Below are 5,000 nucleotides of genomic sequence, written 5' to 3'. Positions count from 1 at the left end.
TATTGAAACTCAGGGGGACTGTCTGAATCGTGTTTGGTGTTGCTGTATAATATATAAAACTATGGCTATTGAAATTCAGGGGGACTGTCTGAATCGTGTTTGGTGTTGCTGTATGATATATAAAACTATGGCTATTGAAACTCAGGGGGGCTGTCTGAATCGTGTTTGGTGTTGCTGTATAATATATAAAACTATGGCTATTGAAACTCAGGGGGGCTGTCTGAATCGTGTTTGGTGTTGCTGTATAATATATATATATTGAATGGAGCAGTCCTTGTCGTTTATTATAAAGGTGTGTGTGCGTGCGTGCGTGCGTGCGTGTGCGTGTGCGTGTGTGCGTGTGTGTGTGTGCGTGTGTGTGTGTGTGCGCGTCTCTTTCCTCTCTCTGTGTTGGGTTTGTGTTTTATTGTATTCAGACGAGTGCTATTTTCGTATTGCTTTGGGAATTGTAATGTGTGTGCATGGATCTGACATGCAAAAAGGTCATTGCATGACAAGAATATCAATTATGATAAGAACAAGAAATATAAGATTAAGAATTAATAAAAAAAAATAAAAAACATTCTTTTTTTATTGAATAAAAACTTGTGACGGGTCATTTTTTTGGTCTGTGTCTTTATATGCTCTCCTCTCTCCTCTCTCTATCCTCTCTCCCCTCTCTCCTCTCCCTCCTCTCCTCACTCCCCTCGTTTCTCTCTCCTCTCCTCTCTCTGCTCTCCCCTCTCCTCTCTCCTCTCTCTCCTCTCTCTCTCCTCTCTCCCCTCCTCTCTCCTCTCCCTCCTCTCCTCACTCCCCTCGTTTCTCTCTCCTCTCTCTGCTCTCCCCTCTCCTCTCTCTCCTCTCTCTCCTCTCTCTCCCCTCCTCTCTCCTCTCCCCTCCTCTCCTTTCTCCTCTCCCCCTCTCCCCTCTCTCTCCTCTCCTTCCTCTCCCCTCCCTCCTCTCCTCTCTTCTCTGATTTATAGCAGCTCTCTCTGCTATCAGACCAACATCCAATCACGTGCTTCCTCTGCCTCCTGTCCCCATGGCACCCCAGCCTCTCTCCTTCTTTTATTCCTCAAGATTATGGTTCAGTTTCTTTCTTTTTCTATCTTTTTTTCCTTGTATCTGTCTTTCTTTCTTCCCTTTTTACTTTATGTTAAATCTATCTATCTATCTATCTATCTATCTATCTATCTATCTATCTATCTATCTATCTGAATCAAACTAAAATATCCCACCGCTACCACCAGTGGTGTGATGTGGGTGAAGGTGCAGGACACTGAGAATGTTACCTTGAGTGTAAACGAGTCTCTGAAAGAGCTGTCAAAGTACAGGGGGCGCTGGTGAGGTCCAGAGCCCAGCACCTCACACAGATCGACGCACCCACACAGCGCTTCTTTGAAGTAGGTACAATCCCGTAATATGAAAAGACTGATGACTCCACTCGGAGGCAGTTTTAAGAAGCTTTAATACAATGGACAAGGGAAGAGCAACTGTGGTTACATGAACACACTCTCTCGATTATTGACAAGGTAGCACAATATTTAAACAGGATTAACGTAGCCACAAATAGGCAAATTTACCACGTCGCTACCTGGTGGACGGATTCAGAAACTGCATGTCTGATGACATAAAAACATTGAAATATTATTCTGATGATGATGATGAAGAATTAATCGTTTAGCAGACGGTTTTCTCCAAAGTGACTTCAGCAGAGACCAGAGACCAGAACTCTGAATCATCAACAACTGCTGCTGCAGAGTCACTTCCAATAGGAGCTCGTTTGTTTGACGTCTCATCCGAAGGACGGAGCACAAGGAGGTGAAGTGACCCGCTCAGGGTCACGCACACACACACACACACAGGGAGTCAGTGGCTGTGCCGGGATTTGAACCTGGGTCAGAGGACAGACTGGGTCATGACAAGTAAACACAAGAGCTACATTTAAATGAGTTCAGAAAACTCCCCCGATGGAGAGGCGTCCCGATCAGAAATGAAAAACCGGCCTTATTACTGTCTATGTATCTGTCTGTCTGTCTCGCTCTCCGTCTGTGGGTGTCTCTCTGTCCAGTGAAAGCTGCTGAATAATGTTCCCTTGTTAACATATTGAATTGCACCCCCTCTATATAGAATGAACTCCCTCAGCTTCATAGAGTCCAATGAAAGCTGCTGAATAATGTTCCCTTGTTAACATATTGAATTCCACCCCCTCTATATAGAATGAACTCCCTCAGCTTCATAGAGTCCAATGAAAGCTGCTGAATAATGTTCCCTTGTTAACATATTGAATTCCACCCCCTCTATATAGAATGAACTCCCTCAGCTTCATAGAGTCCAATGAAAGCTGCTGAATAATGTTCCCTTGTTAACATACTGAATTGTGGCATGACTTTGCAATAGGACTCTTATTCAGATCTCCACACACGCTCAGTAAAGCAGACACGCAGACACAGAAGATCTGTTTTTATAAACGGGTTTGGTGTTTATTTCATCCTACACTGCAAAGGACACAGCGAGGCGGCAGATTCTATCACTCGCTAGCTCGATTGATTGACGATGGATTTAGAACTTCTGGAACTGTTTCTTGGCGCCGGTTGCCTTGGTGACCTTGAGGACGTTGAAGCGGACAGTCTTGCTGAGAGGACGACACTCCCCCACTGTCACGATGTCTCCAACCTGAACATCTCTGAGGAGGGGAGAGAGAGGAGAGAGAGGAGAGGAGAGAGGAGAGAGAGAGGAGAGAGAGAGGAGAGGAGAGGAGAGGAGAGGAGAGGAGGAGAGAGGAGAGAGGAGAGAGAGGAGAGAGGAGAGAGAGAGGAGAGAGGAGAGAGGAGAGGAGAGGAGAGGAGAGGAGGGAGAGAGAGGAGAGAGAGGGAGAGAGAGATGAGGGGAGAGAAGGGAGGGAGAGTGGAGAGGAGAGGGAGAGGAGAGGGAAGAGGAGGAGAGAAGGGAGAGGAGGAGGAGAGGAGAGAAGGGAGAGATGAGGGGAGAGAGGAGAGAGGAGAGATGAAGGGAGGGAGAGTGGAGAGGAGAGAGAAGGGAGGGGGAGTGGAGAAGACAGAGAGGGGGAGAGGAAGAGGAGGGGGAGAGGGGTGAGGAGAGGGGAGAGAGGAGAGAGAGGAAAGACGGGAGAGGGGAGAGGAGAGAGGAGAGAGAGAGGGAGGAGAGAGGAGAGAGAGGGGGAGGAGAGAGGAGAGAGAGGAGAGAGAGGGGGAGGAGAGAGGTTACACTCAGGAAAAAAAACACTATTTCAGTTACAGTTTAAATCTGCGTTGCTTTGACTGAGTTCAGGAGCTGCTCTTCAGTTCTAGCTGCGCTGCCGTAGTTATTGTATTGTGTATCACTCCAGCCCTGGCTATAGGACTACAGCTCCCAGCATGCCTCTGCATCCGCAGCCATGGTGAGGCATGCTGGGAGCTGTAGTTCTTTATACTGCGGTCTCGTATCACAAGCGATACAGACCTCTATTACGACACATCATGTAAAGAAAGTATCGCGATTCATCGAGACACAGTGAATCGCTCCAACCCTGGCTATAGGACTACAGCTCCCAGCATGCCTCTGCACCCACAGCCATGGCGAGGCATGCTGGGAGCTGTAGTTCTTTAACTCTAGAGCTCTGCTGTGGTCTTGTATCACAATACAAATCATTTCAACACGTCGATTCAGCTGCCTGACTCATGCCGGTTCATTTATATTAGTGATAGCGCCATCTAGTGCACGGCTAGGGCACTGCCGGCAATCCCACGTGTCAGGTCACTAGGGGGCGCTGGCTCTTCTATAAAGACACTGGCTGTGTTACACTGTGGCAGGCAGCTGAATCGACGTGTTGAAATGATTTGTATTGTGATACAAGACCACAGCAGAGCTCTAGAGTTAAAGAACTACAGCTCCCAGCATCCCTTGCCATGGCCGCGGGTGCAGATGCATGCTGGGAGCTGTAGTCCTATAGCCAGTCCAAGCTTTGACTTGAATTCCAGAGATTACCCCAGAAGATTTATTGATCTAACTCAAGTAGGAGCTCTGTTCCTCTGCTAGATTACAAACGGTGATCAAGTGTGAAATTCTGGAGCGGGACAAATCTAGAAAGAAGTGTGTGTGTTTTAGCGTCTCCGAGCTGCATCAGCTGTTGCCGTGAGGCAGAGTCGTCAGAGCCTGGAGGGCTTGGAAGACCATCGTGAGAAAAAACATCACCTGCAGCTCAGAGACCACACTATACTTAATTTTTTTGTCAGTTTGTAATTTGAGTGTACAGCTCTGGCCTAAAGCATCACACTGTGTACAGAAAGAACACGTTTTGCTGGCAAGGACTACAGCTCCCAGCATGCCTCTGCATCCGCGGCCATGGTGAGGCATGGTGGGAGCTGTAGTTCCTTATGATGCGGTCTCGTATCAGAAACGATAGACCTCTATTACCATACATCATGTACAGCTGTGACCAGACGCTTAGCATCCCCTTCTATATAGAATGAACTCCCTCAGCTTCATAGAGTCCAATGAAAGCTGCTGAATAATGTTCCCTTGTTAACATATTGAATTCCACCCCCTCTATATAGAATGAACTCCCTCAGCTTCATAGAGTCCAATGAAAGCTGCTGAATAATGTTCCCTTGTTAACATACTGAATTCCACCCCCTCTATATAGAATGAACTCCCTCAGCTTCATAGAGGCCAATGAAAGCTGCTGAATAATGTTCCCTTGTTAACATATTGAATTGCACCCCCTCTATATAGAATGAACTCCCTCAGCTTCATAGAGTCCAATGAAAGCTGCTGAATAATGTTCCCTTGTTAACATATTGAATTCCACCCCCTCTATATAGAATGAACTCCCTCAGCTTCATAGAGTCCAATGAAAGCTGCTGAATAATGTTCCCTTGTTAACATACTGAATTGTGGCATGACTTTGCAATAGGACTCTTATTCAGATCTCCACACACGCTCAGTAAAGCAGACACGCAGACACAGAAGATCTGTTTTTATAAACGGGTTTGGTGTTTATTTCATCCTGCACTGCAAAG

The 5,000-nt window shown here is 46.7% G+C and overlaps 1 long non-coding RNA gene and 1 other non-coding gene across 2 annotated transcripts in view; one reads left to right on the top strand and one right to left on the bottom strand.

The window, feature by feature from the left end:
• LOC131736189 (uncharacterized) overlaps positions 1–584 on the top strand; it is a 6,895-nt gene extending 6,311 nt beyond the window's left edge. The window contains exon 2 of the long non-coding RNA XR_009327993.1: positions 1–584. This exon is cut by the window's left edge and continues 5,535 nt beyond it. This is a non-coding gene — a long non-coding RNA (uncharacterized LOC131736189).
• Positions 585–4,092: 3,508 nt separating this feature from the next.
• On the bottom strand, positions 4,093–4,178 carry LOC131736191 (small nucleolar RNA SNORD35). The gene has a single exon (XR_009327995.1). It is a non-coding gene; the product is annotated as a small nucleolar RNA SNORD35 (small nucleolar RNA).
• Between the last annotated feature and the right edge of the window lie 822 nt (positions 4,179–5,000).

The sequence above is a fragment of the Acipenser ruthenus genome, unplaced genomic scaffold (assembly GCF_902713425.1).
Source record: "Acipenser ruthenus unplaced genomic scaffold, fAciRut3.2 maternal haplotype, whole genome shotgun sequence".
In the NCBI taxonomy this organism is placed as follows: Eukaryota; Metazoa; Chordata; class Actinopteri; order Acipenseriformes; family Acipenseridae; genus Acipenser; species Acipenser ruthenus.
This window is presented reverse-complemented; position numbering and strand designations above follow the sequence as displayed.